Source organism: Marmota flaviventris, chromosome 15 (assembly GCF_047511675.1).
Source record: "Marmota flaviventris isolate mMarFla1 chromosome 15, mMarFla1.hap1, whole genome shotgun sequence".
NCBI classification, from domain to species: domain Eukaryota; kingdom Metazoa; phylum Chordata; class Mammalia; order Rodentia; family Sciuridae; genus Marmota; species Marmota flaviventris.
The window spans coordinates 4771185-4789411 of record NC_092512.1 but is presented as its reverse complement, the minus strand read 5'-3'; positions in this window follow the sequence as shown (position 1 = coordinate 4789411).

Genomic DNA, 18227 nt, shown 5'->3' with positions numbered 1-18227 from the left:
AACAGCTGCGGGAAATTACTCAAAAGTGAGGAGGGAAGAGTAATAATTGCGTCCTTGGGTTACCGTCACGTCACCATCCCCTATCAGGAGGCTCGAACAGGTCAAGATGTTCCCGAGACACATATGTGCGAGGCAGATAAACAGGGAACCGCAAGCCTGCATCATGGCCTTGTGAGCTGGCCACATTGACATGCATAACAAAGAACTGGGGGTTGAGTCCCCAGGGGCCAGGGCGGGCCTACTATCAGCACTCCCTCGTGCTATCTCATGGTCATGGTCATCCACATGGCCCCTGAAATTCAGCTTGGTCCCTCTGAGTTGAACAAGTAGCAAGGGCCAGTTGCAGAGAAGTCCTTCTCTGGGAGACTGCGGGCAAGTCCTGAGCTGGATGTCCCCAAACACAAAGCTGGACTAATGACCCCAGGTTTCTTGGTCTAGCTAGGGTGTCTCTGTGTCATGCCACACAAGCCATCTCCAGCTCCTGGGAGAGGTGCCTCCTGCTTTCAGAAACAGTCTGATGTTTCCAGGGAGTTCAGGGCACAGTGCTGGGGTCCCCGGTTCTGTCACCACTTTGCCACTCTCCACCATGAGAGCTGAGCCAACCCTTTCACCCTGGACTTCCTTACGTGGAAACTGACAGAGGGGTTACTAGGCTGAAATCTGATGTCAAAAACTGGTTCTCAGGGGCTATATCTTTTGTTTGACCCACAAAATATTTTGAGAAGTTCTTGATCTGAAATTATAAAAATTCCTGATTCTCTTAAAAATGATGGGCAATCTGGTATTTCTGTTTGCTGCCTGGTAGGCAATGAGCTCCACACTGGGTCACCACCCCCAATACACACTCACACACACACACACACATACACACACACACACACAGGCATTCATTGAGTGGGCTGTCACCCGGCATCATTCATCATTGCCTCAGAAGGACTCTGTTATTATGTTACAATTATAGTTCTCTACGTTGGGTTCAAATCAAGCCAGGGTAGCGAATGAAAAACGGATGTCCAGTCCTTGTATATCCTCTCCCGGCCTCATACTGCCAGGTATTCCCATTGCTAACATCTCCAAGTATTTCCCATCTTTATACCTCCAGGGGTTTTCACTCTTTTTATTTCCAGGTATCTCCAGTCCTTACACCCCCAGGTATTTCTAGAAAAACTAGCTGGAGAGTCTTACTTTGTGGAGCAGAAGCCCAGTCCTGCATGTTTGCATGCAGAGTCATCCTGGCTCAGCAAATAGGTGCTCTCCTCTTATGGGTCTGCTCCTCCTCATTTGCATGACTCCAAACAACCCACTTAATCCTGCTACCCTGTCCTTTGGTTTTCATTTGAAAACAGGCATAATCTGGAGAGGATATGGAGAAAAAGAAACGATTCTACTCTGTTGGTGGGATTGTGAATTAGTACAACACTATGGAAATGTATTTGGAGGTTTCTTAAAAGACTAAGGGAACCACCATAGATATGATACAGGTCTGTTGTGTGCTGTGCATGTACAAGTTCCATCGATGTGTGTAGCTGTAACACACCTATAAAATTGTGGGGAGGATAAGCATTATGGTGACAGAAAAGACATGTCATAAAAGACCCTGGTGTAGCCTACGTAGTTCTGTTTGTTTGTTGTTAGCATGCACAGATGGCTCTCAATTCCTCTTCCTTCCTTCTCTCTTCCTCCTTCCCTCCGGCCCTTCCTCCTCCTCCTCCTCTTCCTCCCCTTGCCCTCCAGCACTTGAGCTGTGCTGCTCTTCTTGGTCCCCATCAACGTCACCCCTGGTTCTTATTCTGCAGAGCCTCAGAGGAAAGATGCCAGGAACCAATGTCCTGCTTGAGTCAGTGAAAACCTACATCAACACCCAGTGACTTCTCTAATGAGAACCACGGTGAATGCGTGCATTGGCTGAGGTAGAATCTCTATTCAAAGTCGACTTTCCTCTCCAGGAGTGCGTCATAATTTTCTGAGTTTGTGTTTATGCCTTTTGGGAGCATTTACGGTTTTAACCATAAAGGTTTTATGCATTTCTTGCTAAACTGATTTCAATGTATTTTATTCCTTTATTGTAAGTGGAAATGTTTCACTACCTTTCCCAGTTATGCTTGCTTGTGCTTTTAAAGGTGTTGGCTTCCTAAATGTTAATTTTGTGCACTCACTTTCAATGAAATCATTGTTTGTGGTGATTTTTGTTGATTCTCTGAAAATTGACAGGTTTATACTATAATAAGATAATGTAATCACTTGCCTATACATCATGATAAACATGCTACTTCTCTTCCAGATATCACTCCCCTAATTTAGACCTCTTTTCAAATGCCATTGGAGAATTTCTCCTATGTAATATAACATTATGTTTAAAGAATTATCATTTTATTGACTGTTATCAAGTATTCATGACAAATTTTGTCAAAAACATATTTACAATTTATAGAGAAGGTCATATCACTTTAATCACTCTGTTCTAATAGTAAGATACATGTATCAGTAAACATTAATCCATTTCTGTCTTCTGAAATGAACTTGAGCATATCATGATGTACTATTATTATTTTAAGGGGCCACTGAATTCTATTGCCTGACTTTTCGCTCAGGATTCTAAATTGATTTTTCTATGTAACTCATGCAGTTCCTTCTCTTAAAATACAATTTTGTCAGGTTCTGCTTTCAATGTCACAGTCCATAAAAATAATGGATTTTTTTTCCTTTCTATATTTGCTGGAATAGTTGAAATGGAATTAAATTAAATGATCTTTATGCCTTGAGGATAGCTGATGTGTCTTGATTTTCTAGTTGCTACTTATTAATCATATTTTTTTCTAGGAAAATAGCTATTTAATCCAAAGTACAAATGTGTTTCCATATAGTTAAAAATATCATTCTCATTATTGTTTTTGATGCCTTCTGCTTCCTACAGTAATTTTATTCCTAGGAATTTTTTTTAATCTTATGAATTGTGATTTCTTTCTCTTCATCTCCAGTAGAATAGCTAGTGTGTGTGTTATTAGTCTAGGATCTTGAATTTATTTACTAGCTTTACCAGTTTTCTATAACTTAAAAAAAAACCCTGACATACTAATTTATGGCTTTTGATGTTCCTCTGAACAGTGTTTTGATGAATGTCACAAATTCTCTTGTTTAAATTTTTTATTATCAATTTCTTCTAGAAACTTATCTGTTTTGATGTTTATTTCCTCTTGGACCCAAGAATTGTGTAGTTGTACTTCTTCATTTGCAGATGGCAAAGACTTCTTAAAATGGTGTTGCTGTTAATATGAAAGTTTGTTGCATCTTTATGAGAGTTTTGTCTGCTATTTCTACTTTGGGGGACTATATTTAATATTTTTTCTCCATTGCTAAATAGATAGTTGGTTTTTATCACTGTTCTGTGAACACCTGAAAAGAAGTTGTGTTCTTTTCTTTATTCAAGAGATGGAAGAAGTGAGAAGATTCAGGACAATGCTTCGCCTCATCTGCTCCAAGAAATCTCCCTGTTCTTTCCAAGTAATCAGAATTTATCGTTATTTATACACAAAATGCATTCTTGGAAATGATACTCAGAGATGCTTCAGTGAAAAGCAGGTACATCACTGTCCCCCAGGCAACCAGCCCTCCTCCAAGAATAGGTGGTTACCCTACCTACACCTGCCTACCTGCACCATTGCAGAATGGCTCCATATACAAAGAGCAACACAGGGTATCTTACACTGGGTCTAGCACCTTACAATTCTCACTGAATGTGTCCTAGAGGTTCTGGAAAGAGGTGGCCACCCTCTCCTCTACTCTGGGCACCAACCCTTGATAGTGCAGCCTCAGAGTCCTCTAGGTTCAAGGTTCATGTCTTGAACACCGGTCAGGCCTTCCAGCCAGTATCCCACGGCCCTTCCCCTCCATAGAGCTCCTGTGGTTTTCTGAAGTGCTTGTGGAAAGTCCTATCCCTCCTCTAACCATTAAAGTTGCCTCACTTTCTACATCACAGCCCTGACAGGGACAGTAGTTTTGCTCACAGAAATAGCAGCATTTCCTCTGTGACTCCACGGAGGTGGAAGAGGGTGGGCCAGGCATGGGGTCTGGGGGAGGATATGCAACAATTTCCTTTTTCTCCATGTCTCTCATCTCTGCCTTCTTTCCTTCTCCCTGGGAGAGTTTCTGAGCATTTCTAATATCTCAGACATGATCTCATCTCTGTCCACATGGGGTTTACGTTGCTATAGGGGATACAGACAGACACGCCATGTATTCTCGAGAGACAGTAAGTCTCCTCAAGAAAAATGAACTAAGTCAAGTGTTTTCAGGGATATTGTCCTGGTAGGGTGGGTGGAGGAAAGAGATAGAAAAATAAAATGAAGTCTAGAGACAGGACAGCAAGTTGGTATAGTTCAAGGACAGGGTGTGGCTGGGGAAGAGTGGAGAATAATAACCAGAGATCTCAGCCAAACCAGGCCCCTGAGGCCCTGAGGGTCAAGGTGAAGCTCTGATTTTGATCTGCAGATGGCATTAAATTACTGGAGAACTTTGAGCAGAAGAGACTGTGACCTGGCCAGGTTGTGAGTATCTCTTTTAGCTACTCTTAGCAACCAGTCTGGGTGGCAGGAGTGGAAATGAGACAGATCAAGTGCTTTTCAGCATCCACAGCTTCAAAAAAAGAAAAGAACACAACTTCTTTTCAGGTGTTCACAGAACATTTGCGGAAGATGAAGTGGCCAGAATCCAGGGGGTGGTGGGAGGTGTGGTGGAGTGGTCAGCTCTGGAAATAAGTGAAGGCAGAGGCGACAGTACTTGTTGTGGTGTGAGCATCTCCTGGGTGCCCGCCTCCTTCGTGAATGACTGTCTAATCAAGAGTGTACGCAGTTGGATGAGTAAAGAGATGAAAGGTCTATATAATGAAAATTACAGAACCCTAAAGAAAGAAATTAAAGAAGACCTTAGAAGATGAAAAGACCTACCTAGTTCTTGGATGGTCTCCCTGTTTTGACTGGTGAAACCATTATGGCCTCCTTTGCAGCCCTCAACACACCTGTAGTTATCTAATAATCCACTTATTTCTCCAACCAAATCCTGTGTTACATATACACGACTGGAGGGAAGCCTGTCTGTTTTATTCACTTTTGTGTCCTGGGTGTTCACTGACAAATCCACCACATGGTGAGACAATGAATGGATGTTTGTGTAGGGGACATGGGAAAGGAGATGGAAGGTCAACCCACAGTGCCCTCCAGGAGGACTCATCAACTCAGCTTGGTGGTGGAGGCTCTAGGGAGAAGGACATTTTGGAAAGGTGAAGAAGTGAGGGGCGGCAAGCAGGGTGGGGAGTAGGGAAGCCAGCAGAGGTGATGACACAGAGGTGGAGGATGGCATTGGCATTGGCCACGTGGGCCTTTGCCAGTAGTGGAGAGAGGCCACAGGACACAGAGCTGGTGAGATGGGAAGTCGAAGCTGAGACTTAGGCTGAAGAATCTGCCTGTGCACAGTGAGAACACAGGCATCTTTGAAATATCTCACCTCATCTCTCAATGACAAACCCAGAATTCCAATGCAAGCAGCAAAAGCCCTCAGAAGGCAGCAAATGATAGCAAGCAAGTGTGAAATTACAGGTTCTTTTTCCCCAATAAAAATATATAACCAGAGCTTGTCAAATCATTTTAGGTCAAGATTTTTTTAAAGGTGTCCTTAAGAAGACTGTGCGGTTTAACATCTGTCTCAATGTGAGGCTCATATCACGTGGGCTGCCAAGACAAAAAGGTGTATTCTTTGGCTGTAGACTTGCTCTTTCTCTTTATCCATTTAACACACTGGACTGAAAAATTGTGGTATGTATACACAATGGAGTTTTACTCTGCCTTAAAGAAGAATAAAATCATGGCATTTTCTGGAAAATAGATGGAATTGGAGGACATCAGGCTAAGTGAAATAAGCCAGACTCAGAAAATCAAGAGTAGACATTTTTCTCTCATAGATGGAAGTGAGAGCAAAAGAAGGAAACAAAGCAAAATAAGGGTGGGGGTCCCATGAAAATAAGATTATCAGAGCAGAGGAAGGGGACTCAGGGAGAGAGAAGAGGGGTGAATAAAGGGAGGGACTGTGGAATGAAATTGACCGAATTATGCTGAGTGTATATTGGCATATACCACGATGAATCTTACCTCTATGGTCTCTATCAAGCACCAATTTCAAAAACAATAAATATACAGATGGAAGACCAGTAGAGGAGAGAAAAGGTGACCAGAGGTTGGAGGGTAGAGGAAAGACTGGGGACTGGAACGGAGCAAATTATATTCTATGTTTGTCTGATTATGTCAAAATGAATCCCACTTTATGTATAACTATAATTCACTAATAAAAAACATTTTTAAAATTGTTCTCAGAAGAAGTGACTTGGAGGGCTGAAGGAGGCAGGCACCTGCAGCTCAGATAGGAGCACTGTCGGAGTTTGCAAGAGCTTCACCCATGTCTGCAAGCAGGGGTAGATGAAGGGTGGCAGAGATGATGCGGGTGGCGCCGTGTAACTGGAATACCCACACATTATTTGAAAGTTAGTTAGACAAAGGGGATCCTAGAGTCTTGAAAAGGAGCATCAAGAACAGTTGAGCTGTATAGGAATGACTTCTTGTTCAGAAGTTATGTTCAAAATAATAACTTGTTCCAGAATTTTCTGCTCTGTGGAATATAAACTCCTTCATGGACAATTTCCCCACTTGTCCATGAATCTGCAACACCTAAGTCATCATGCAGAGAAGGAATGGGGTCAACCTTTGCAGAAGAAAAACTCACTTCAGGCTTTGTCAGAGCTCCCATCCTCCCTGCCAGCCCTGGGCTTTGACTAATACCTGGGCTCTGACCTCTCAGATCAAGGGATCCCTGGTGGCCGCTTAGCATTCTGGCTTCCTATCTACCTACCATCTCCCTTCATGTTTCTTCCACCACCCTAACCCTGGTTCAGGTCCTGCTGTTCTTCCTGGGCCAGCCCTGGATGGATGGGTTGCTCACGGACTTTGATGAGCATTTTCATCCTACATGATGACCTGGACTCCAGGTCAAGGTTCTCAACAGGAGCTACAGGAAGACTCTTCGTCCCTCCACTCACCCAGGTGTGAAATATCACTTGGTCTTCACAAGTGGGGCTAGTGCAGCAGATGATTGCATTTCTAAAGTGAACAGCACAGGTTATAATGAGCAATTGAGAGAAAAAAGGAAATATTAACTATGATTCATACCACAAATTGAAGGTAGGACAAGTAGTTCTTGAACATCTTGATTAGATTTTAATCTTGTTTTAGCAGCAGCAGCTCAAGTTAATGTTTGCTCGGTGCAATAACGTCATGTGGATTGACACATAAGTAATTATGCTATTTATCTTCTTACAAAACTCTCTCAACTGGGGAACTGTGATTATGTGGTGCTTGAGAGGCTGGGGACAAAAAGTCACACCAGCAAGAGAAGAGAGCAAGAAGTCCTTGGCTAACAGAGTTGGCATGAAGCCTGTAAGACTTGTTCTTGCAGAGGGAAATGTGGCTGGTTTCTTGGGGTGCTCACGCCCCGTGTACTCACTCCCAGCTGCCTGTACCTGGTTTGCAAAGGTCCTGGCAAATGCTCTCTTCCTCCCTGGCTCTTCTCCCCAAACAGAAGCCTCCCCTCCCTTCTAACCTCCCTGGTGTTCAGAATAACTGCTACCTTGCTTTTATTCTCTTTTTCCTTCTCTCTCAACTCTTAATCTCTTGTTATTTTATTTCCTGAGCAGGTAAGGAAGGGCTGCTTTTCTAAAACACGGACCAAATAACATCACTTACTTGCTTATAAAAGTTTTCCTGGCTTCTTTCCATCAGTACATATAATGCTATACAAACATTGTCGCATTCTCATATCTAAATCCTCCATCATCAGCCTCTATGTTCTTTTCTAAAGCTTCTTTGCCTCACCTTGCAAGAGATCAAATCCTGTGCATCAACCTCTTTCATGTTGTCCTAGTCAGTGAACCAGGGACCCATGGGTGGCATGTCCTGCAAGTTGGGGAACCCTCCTGATGGACAGTGATATGGAGGAAGGGTGCCACACCTTGGGGATGAGGCCAAAAGCAAGACTGGAAAATTGAAGGCAATAAATTTGTGCTCCTGGAACCTAGATCCTAGAGATGGATGGGTGGATGGATGGATAGATAGATAGATAGAGATATACAAATGATGATAGATGGGTAGATTAGATAGATATAGATCCTTTGTCCACACAAACATTTAGAGCTGTACCACCACCTTTCTTCCCAGCAAGTCCCTTAGGGCTTCTCGGCACCAATGCCTCTACACCCTCACTTCCAGTGAATCCCCAAGTGACCCACTTAGGTCCATATCCATCACTGCTCTGAAATGAGCCTCGGTGACTGTGAATCATTCCACCTCCTGAAGCCTGAGGCCAGGTCTCCATCCTCCGCCCGCTGACTTTCACAGCTGCCCCTTCACAGCTGCATGGAAGCCTCCCTTCTCTGGATCTGCCTGGCTTCCGCCTGCTTGGCTGGCTCTTGCTGAAGGATTTTTGGACCCCTCCTTCTTGACCACCCCCGGGAATTGCTCTCTTTCTGGGAGTGAGAGCCTACGTTGCAGAGGGCAGCTCTTGCAGGGACACAGGTGCCATTTCTTAGTCCTTTCAGGATGCTGTAACAATCTACCACAGACAGGATGGCTTGTGAGCATCAGACATTTATTTCCCACAGATCTGAGGGCTGGGAAGTCCAAGGTCAAGGGTGGGCAGACTTGGTATCTGCTGAGGGCCTCTTCTGGCTTTAACCTCACATGGTGTAGAGTGGCCGGCAGCACACAAGACTTCTCTTATGGGACACGAATCCCATTGGTGAGCACTCATCCTCAGGTAATCACTTCCCGGAGGCCTCAGAGTTTGGTGCTCTCACTTAGGTGGTTAGGTTCCAATGTATGAATGGTGGAGGGGGCGTGAAATCTTCAGACCACAGCAGTTACTCTGAGAATAAGATCCAAGCCTGATCCTGTCACTGAAGGCCTATGACCTTTCTCTCTGATCTCAATGTTGTTCTCCCCTGCAGACCCTCCACTCAGTATCCTTCAAATACAACCTGCCATGACCTGCCACAGGACCTATTCACATGCTGTTTCCCCAACAGAACTTGGCCTGCCTGTCTTCTTCTCAACATCCAAGTTTCAGCTCAAACGTAACCTCAGGGATTTTCCCGGTCTCCCTACACAAGTTCTGTCTTGTATTACTCTGTTCTGTCTTGTCATTGATCTTTTCAATGTCTCTGTGTGTTGAGAGTTCTGTTGTCCTTTTGCCCACAAGGACAAGACGTTGCTGAAGGCAGAGATATTTATTTAACTGCACCTTCCGTGCACAGCTTGGCTTCTGGCCATACCCACCATTGCCCTCTGCTAAGGTGTGGACAGTGCAGCCCCTGGACCTAGGCCCTGGGCGTAACCCACAAAGCCAGTCTGAAGCTCATCCTGTGTGTTCAGCAATATCCACTATCCACGAAGGGCATCCTCATAAGCACTGTCATCAAACGCAGGTGATCAGGGACTTGCCACGACCATCACGGGCCATGAAATAAAGGGAACACAAGAACACTTTGAGAGCAATCCGCTGCCCGGAGGACAGCGTCCTTGCCTGGGTGTGCATCCGTGCTCCCTGGCTCTGTAAAAGGGAGAAGGCCCTGTCCTCACGGATGTGTCCTCTCTGACCCCACGTCTCCAGCTCTGAAGCGAGGAAGTGAGCTCACCTACATGGGGCTTGCCTGTGCAGGGACGTTCCTTCTTGGGTTTAAACCACAGTAACAGAAGCTCCTTTCTTTGTTCGCCCTTTCTTTGCTTTTTCTCTTTGGTCATGAACTTGAAGGATCCAAGATGTTGGCTTGGCAGGGGAACCTTGCCCTCTGCCACCATCACCCCTTGGCCCAGAAGGCTCTTTCAGGAGACTGTGAGCAGAGAACTCTGCCCTGGGTTGGTCTGATTGTTTTGTGGCACTGCAGATCAAACCATGCTGGCAAGAGCTTTGCTATAGAGCTATATCCCCAGGCTTTAAAAATGATTTGGATCTGGCTAAGTTGGCCTCAAACTTGTGATCCTCCTGGTTCAGCCTTCTGAGGTGCTGAGACCACAGGTGTGTGCCCCATACCCAGCTCCAGGTTGGTCTTAAAAGAGGCCTATCTCAGTCTCTTGTGCTGCTCTATAGGAATACCTGAGGCAGGACAATTTATAAGGAACACACATTTGTTTCTCGTGGTTCTGGGGCCGAGAAGTCCACAATCAAGAGCCCAGCAGGTTCAGCGTCTGCTTGCAAGAAGATGCCTCAGACCTTGTATGCCGCATCCTGTGGAGAGGAAGAACCTGGGGTCCTCACATGGCAGAAAGTGAAAGGGCAAGACTGGCAGAATCCCTCCACTGAGCCCATGGTCAAGGTCACCTAACCCATTCCTGAGGGCAGAGCCGACTCTTCATCACCTCCCAGGGGCCACACTTCCCAAGACCACAGTCTTAATCCAACACAAATTCTGCAGAGGATAAGAATATCCAAACCGTAGTAAAGCTTAGTCCTCACCTGCCCTGATCTGTCCTCATAACTCCCAACTCCCCACAGAAGGTCCCCCCCACCCCGCATGCAGCTCGAGAAGAAACCTGTTACGTCTAAAGGACGTTCTTGCGCCCCACCTGACCTGGCTCTCTGTGTCTGAAGGATTACAAGTGAAGGAACATCTAGACCAGGAAGACCATCTGATCTGAAGGACCAGGCAGATGTGTGCCAAACCCTGGCTCCAGCACACACAGGCTGCTGCTTCTACAAAATCCACACGTGGTCCTGGGAGTGAGAAGGATGGGGTGTATCTCCTCACTGAGTGGCCCTGCTGTTATGGTCCCACACCCACGTGGACCACCTTTGTAAATCCAGCTTCACATGGAGCTGGATTTACAAAGCTCAGCCCAGAGAGGCCAACTGGGCTGCTTCCTCTTATCTCTTCATCTGGAATGTCAGGCTCCTTACATCAAGAACAAAGTTTTGAGGTTCTCTTGGGTCTCACTAATGCTGAGCAGGAAAATGGTGCTCACCCAGTAAAGGCTAATTGACCCACAGAGGGAAAAGAGAAGCACCTCCTTCCTGGCTTCTGCACTCATTTTTTATTAGTCTTTAAAACTAAACAACCCATCTTAAGGGCATGCTCCAATTTCTAGCAGGAAGTGCTGGCGATGCAGGATGTTTGGCAAGATGGCAACCCCTTCCCCAGGTGAGAGAGCTCTCTGCTGGGTGGTTGCACAGCTCTGGGCTTGAGTCGGGATGCCTGGATCTAGTTCCAGCTCTTCCACTCAGTAATTGTTTCATTCTAGACAAGTCCTTCTGCCTCCATAGAAAGTTGCAAAAGTTCATCTAAAACTACCTCCCTGTGAGAGGCAGGTAGAGAGTGGGTACATGTGGGCTTCCAAGAAATAGATGGTCGTGGAAGGCCTGGCTGCCCACGGTCATGGGAAGTGTGCGGCTGGGGGGAGGCTCAGCGTAGCCCTGGGCTTTCAGGACGTGTGTTCTGGAGGCTGAAAGGCCAAGGAGAAGGTATGGGGCCTGTGTGGGCAGGAGATCAGCAAGGTTGTACCAGGGCAGGGCTGGGGTGGGTGGAGGAAGAGGACAGTGGACGAGGGTAGTGAAATGAAAGGTGAATCTCAGAGCCTGAGAGGCCTTCTCATTGCACGGGGCCAGTATGTTCAGGGGATATTCATGCCCATGACTGGGTGGGGGAAGGCCAGGTAAGCCCTCCGGGTCTGCAGAGTAGCTGATCTGAAAGACAATCAGTGTGGACATCCAGCCTGGCAAGCCATGGTATTTTCCCTAGCTCTTTCCTTGACTCTCCTTGGTCTCTCAGTGTCTGGCCAGCTTCAAGTCCACCATGCTCTAGTAGCCATGATAATGATGGCCTTCTCTGCTTAGTTACTTGTGCCAGATATTAAAGTACTTTCCACAGAATAATCTATTTAAACTTCCCTCCCCTCTTACGTGTAAAGAAACCACTAATTCTTAACCTTTCTAGAGAGGAGGAAACCAAAATACAGGGAATAAAACCCATCCAAAGCCCACACAAAGGAAAGTGGCAAAGGAAGCATGGACCCTTGGGTCCAGCTGGAGACCACCCAGCTGTGCTTAGGTGCAGAAGTGGGAGTGGCCCCAAGGATGGGGGGAAGCAGGCAGCAGAGGGAGGAGCACGGGCAGGGGTTGGTGGGGTGAGGACTCAGGGCTTCTTGGCCAGAGAGTGGCCTTGCAGGGGACAGCAGAGCACCTAGGGAAGGAGGGGCCTTGGTGTGTTCATGGGGGAAGGACTTGAAGGTTGGCGTTGGAGGGGTGTCTGAGGCCAGCTGACCCTTGTCAGACCACTCAGAGGAGACCCGCGGCCACACATGGGGGGCAGGGCCTGGAAAGGGCAGCTGAGCTGAGCATGCACCACCTGCAGCTCCGGATCTGGGTGTGGGCGTGCTGGGAGAAGACAGGGTCATGGGGACGGAACAATCGGCCACACTTCGCCACCTCTTCAGGAATCAGCCAACTAGCAGGCCCCGTGTCCTCTGAGGCCCTCTGTGCCTGGCAGCAGTTCCAGGAGGTTGTTGGTGCAGTACAGACCCTACAGGCCCCTGCAGGTGGTCAGGGCCAGAGACTGCAGGCCGCTATGGCTGAGGTGGGCCACTCAGGCTTGGCCAAGGACACAGTTTCTGGTGGCGGCTCTGTGGGCAGCGGGATCCCAGGGAGACACCAGCCAGGGTGTGCTGGGGGGAGCCAGTTCTGTCCCTGGGGCTCAGGCCGCTCCCGTGGATCTTGCAGTGGAAGTGGGTGTGGCAGAGTGCTGGACCCTCCAGTCGGGACCTGGAGAGGATGGGGATCCTAGGAGCTACTTCTGGCCGGCTGCTCGGCTGTGTCTGTCTTCCTAGATAGCCCTTCCCCTCCCTGGGCCTCGGCAACTTGTCTGCGATAGAGGAGGGGGAAGGGACCCCCCCCCCCCGCTTCCCCCCCACCCCGCTTCTTGCTCCGCCGCCGGGTAACCTGCTGTGCTTGCCGAGTGACCTGATCCTCACCTTGTGATACCTCTGAACCAACCCAGCTGGGCCCTGTGGACTGATTTTCTTGCCAAGATGGGCTTCCCCTGGCCCTAGGTTAGACCACGTCAACAGGGCAGGAAATAGGGGTGATGATGAATTATAGGGGGTGCCACAAATCTCACTAAACAGGAGGAATATTTGAATGCATGTTTTTTCAAAAATCAGAATCAATGCCAAAAAAGTCCATGGGGAAAAAATTACATTTTAAATAAAGACAGAATCACTGTTTTTGATTTTTCCCCTTGCCTCAGGCACCAGTATGGCTGAGCACAGCATGTGTATTGATCCTGTTTGGGCTTCAAATATTGTCCTTCATATGATCTTCTGAAAGTCTCACTAGAACCCTTGGGGTTCAGGATCATCCCCCCACTTACAGGCTAGAAATTGGGCCACTTCCCCCCAGTGCCCAATGATTGACTGCAGGCCAGTTCTGTTGGAGTCTCCCTCCAGTCTTTCACACACACTTTCTGGCCGCGTTTGCCTGGGAGTGTGCATGAGTACCTTGGGGACACGGATGGGCAGGCTTTCACTTGTAGTAATCATATTTTTATTTTAATGTATGTTAGAAAAATATACTAACATATTGAGCTATGAGTTCATGGGTGTTCTTATGTATATGGAAGACAAATTAATTAGGGCAAACACCAGGGGACTAGCAGAAAGCAAGTGGCCATGATGATTCTTGGCTATGGCAGGAACCTGGATCCTGGGGCCACCATCTTGCAACTTAACCGTGGACAGGTCACTTTCCCTTTTTGAACCTTCATTGTTTCAGCCACGGAATGGCTCCAAGTCCCCTTGCAATGTTTTGGGACTCAGAGACTAATTTTGCTGTTGTCTTGGTAAGTGCCTCTCAGAACCCGTGGCTACTTGGGGTCAGAGCAGCTAGAGTTGGGTGTTGCTCGAGGCTCTGTCTCCACCCAACTCTGGCTCCTGCTTGGGCTCTGGCTGCTCCTAGTTGCCACCATTAGTTCTGGAGGTCTCGAGTCTGCTAAGACATGCTTAAACTACCCCAGGCCCCTCCCAGCCCAACCTGTGCTGCTACAGGAATGAGCCTGAGTCCCCCTGGGACTGGAAGGGGCTGGACCTCTGTCCTCCTACCTCTGTTTTCCCTTGGCAGCCAATAGCAGCTCCTGCCCTTGCGCCCATTAAGCAGAACCCAAGAGTGCCTCCAACCTCCGGAGGGAGAGAGGGTGCCCCGCTCAGCTCCACCCCTGCCGTCCCCTGCTGCTGGACTTGGACAAGTCACTTCACCTCTGTGAGCCCTGAGCGCTTCATCTTTCAGATGGCAATGGCCTTCATGTCTGCCCTGAAGCTGGTCACGAGGGACACAGACTAACTTCTGCCCAGGGTCCAGGGCGCTACCTGCCATTTAGAAATAATTTATACTCGTCAGTTCTCTCGTGGACCACTTGGCTCCTCTCCATCATGGTCAAGCAGACTCTTTTCAACACAACCCCTGTCACCCGTCTCTTCTGAATGTGTCTCTTGGTAACTGCCTGTTACCCTGTGAGCTTTTCCCAGCGCCCTCTCTGACCCATTCCTGGACCCCAAACCATGACTCCCCAGAGCTGGCACAGTCTCCCTGGCTGGTCCCTGCCCAGCAGTGTGTCCACTGCCCCAGCACCTGCAGCAGCCTCTGCCTGACCATCCCAAATGAGGCAGGGCTCCTGTTCTCTGCCTCTGTGCTCAGTCTGTCTCAGCCACTGAGAACCATCCTCTTCCGGCTCGGCTCATTGATTCTCCGTCACGCTCCCTTCAGGGGTCTGAATCCAGCTGACAGCACCGGTGCTCTCTTTTCCAGGTGGAAGACCACCATTCTTCATGTGTCATGGGAAGCCCAGCTCACGTGCTCCCATGCACCCATGCCCTCAGGACCCTCCTCTGCTCTGCAGTCAGGGAGTCGAGGGCAGGGGTGCAGGGCTGCAGGGCGGCAGGTGTGAGATGACTCCTCCCTACAGCTCCCTGCCAAGCTCCCATCAGGAAACTCTGGCTCCCTGGAAAGTGATTCTGAAAAACCCAACTGAACAGTGCCCGGCGCGTAGCATTTGGGCTGCACGTTTGCTGAATAAGTGAAAATGGAGAGGCCCTGAACACAGTTCAGCCTTGCCCTGTGCCAGGTGGGGGCGGTCAGGTTAGGGAAAATGGACGTCAGGGAGCCCATACTCTTCACCAGAGCTTGACTACTTACTGCTGTGTGACCTGGGGAGAGTCACTTTACCTGAGTGCTACATTTTTACAGGGAAAAATAAGACTAAAAATAATGGCCACTGAAATTGTTATGAAAGTGTGGGCGGATCCAGGCACACAGGCCTTCCAGCTTTCCAGAAATTTAACCCCATATGAACCCTGTGGCTAAACGCGGTGAGTTTCATTTAGCAGATGAGAACACTGAGTTTCAGCGATGTCCCCAGGTTTAGGTCCACACCACTGGAGTGTCTGAGACAGGGTTCAGCCAACCCAGCTGGAAGCCGTGGGGACCCCGGGTCTCGCCTGAGCCTGGCTACACTCCCCCTGGGAAGCTGCGCCTGCAGATCAGCGGCCTCCAACCTGCCCCTCAGCAGTAAACCACAAACGTGCCCTGCACAGAGGAGCAGGCGCACCCTGGATGTGGCAGGATTTGCATTCCTGGCTGGTGGGAGTCTGTGTTACCAATCCCAGACAGGAGAAACCCACGTGGGCCCGGGTATCCTCAAGCACACCTCAGCCATCAGGTGCTGAGTAGCTTGCGTGTGTGCAGTTTGAGCTACTGTGCCAGCCCTACCCTTCTCCTTTCAGGGCCCAGAATCAACCCTTTCTCTTCCTTCACTGGGGTATTCCAAGGGAAGGACAGAAGTTTGCAGAGATGGATGCTGTAGCTGCAGCCCTCCACGAAGCATGGAGGGAAGACTGGGGGACGATGCCAGAGACTGCGGGTCTGAGACCACGTCTGTGGGTCATTTCTGTGCGTGATCCATCTCTTCCTAATTCAATAGCAACTGCCCAGTTCTCAGAAAAATAAAGATGAGGCATTGTATCTCTGCAGATCCTGAAATCCGTGGAGACATCTGCCTGAGTTCTGGGTTTGCCTAAACCTTCAGACTTGAGTTGATGTGGCTGGGTGCTATGGTCCATGCCTGTAATCCCAGCTGCTCGGGAGGCAGAGGCAGGAGGATTGTGAGTTCAAAGCCAGCCTCAGCAACTTAGCGAGGCACTAAGCTACTCAGTGAGACCCTGTCTCTAAATAAAATACAAAAAACAGGGCTGGGGCTGGGGCTCAGTGGTTAAGTGTCCCTGGGTTCAATCCCTAGTACCCCCCAAAATAAAAAAGAAACAGACCCCCCTCCATGCTCAGCCTGGGAGGGAGATAAGAAAGAACCGAGGGAGGGCTGGGATTTCTAGAACCTGCTGGGAAACTTTTCAAAACACAGATTCATCAGGAACACCCTGGAGACCCTGGTTCAGTGGGTTGGAGCAGTTCCCAGAGACTGTCGTGTTAAACAGTTTCCCTGTGAATCTCCACCAAGGGCCTGGCAGCAGCCGCTGAAGGAGTGGGGTGGAGCCGGTATTGGGTGATCCCATCGTTCACGGGGGACGTCACTCCGTCTTTCTGAGCCTGTCTTCCCCACTTGACGCAGTGGTGGACCTGAACTGCACCAGGCTCTCCCAGGGGCGGGAAATTCACACTGGAACTCAGAAATGTTCCTGGCAACCTACGGACAGGGGAGCCAGGCTTCATTTGTCAAGTAAGGATATTAAAAAAATAAAAAATAAATAGACAACAATAAAAAACCCACCTCAGACCAATGAATTTTGTGTACACACACACACACACATGCACACACACACTTTGCCGTTATTTTTCGTAGTATGAAGGTTTTTTTTTTTCAGTGCTGAGGAAAGAAACCAGGCCTTGCCCTTGCTAGGCGAGTACTCACGTCCATGTCAACTCCGGTTGGAAGGAAGGACCAGCCTTTGATAGGACACGATGGGCTCAGCTCTCCTCCCAGATCACCCACTGGGCCCTGATTCCATAGACTGTGTCAGGATCACCTCACCCCGGGCAGCCCGGGGCCTGGGGACTGCCAGGATTATGATAAAGAACTATTATCCAAACATGCAAAGCACTCTCGGAACTCCACAGTAACAAATCAGATAATCTGTTTTTTTTTTAAATGGGCAAAAGGCCTGAACACACTTCATCAAAAAGACACACCATTGAAAAACAGCCTGGGAAAAGATGCTGAATGTCATGGTCATTAAGAACTTGCTGCTGGTGACAAGGAGACGCCTCCACAAACCCATGGGCTGCTTGGTAGGTCAAAGGTGAGCCAGGGCAGGAATCGAGCTCTCCCCTCTGGGGCGGAGCCCAGTGGCACAGCCACTCTGGAGACAAACTAAGCCTGCCTTTGCCAAGGGCCCCAGCACTCATGGCTCTTTGCATTTGCCCAAAGGAGCTAAAAGCTCTTGCCCCTCAAAAGCCAACACAGGGACGTTGATAAGCCCTTCACTCAGAACCACCAGGAACACACAAGATGTCCCTCAGGACGGGAGTGAGCACATTTGCTGTGCTGCACCAGGCCATGAAGTGCTACTTGGCACCCAGAAGAAACGGCTGGGGAGCCATGGAGAGGCCTGGGGGAGTCTCAGATGCGCACTTGCACCCAGAAGAAGCCGGTCTGCACAGGCTGCACACCGTGTGACTCATCTGGGTGACCTTCTGGAGACGGAAAGCCATGGAGACAGGAGACCAGCGGTTGCCAGAGCATGGGAGGAGCAAGGGATGGACAGGTGAGCACAGGATCGGAACGGCTGGGTAACTACTCTGTTGTGACTGACACATGTCATAGAACGTTAGTCCAAACCCATCTCAAGAGCAAAATCATGAGGAAGCGCTGGGTGACAGGGAGCAGGCTGCCCAGCTGAACAAGGTCTCCTGAGCCTGTGATCCTGGCACTGGGGCAGCCCAGGGAGTGCAGGCCACGGGGAGCACGGGGACCTCTGTACCTTCCTCTTAATTTTTCTGTGAACTGAAAACTGCCCTAAATATAGTCTATTTTAAAAATAACAACAAAAAACAAGAAACAGAACAGCAAATGTACAGGGCACTGTGCTTGGTCAGGGTAGAGAAGTGGTGCCTCCTGCCACGGGTCAGGATAAAAGCCGCAG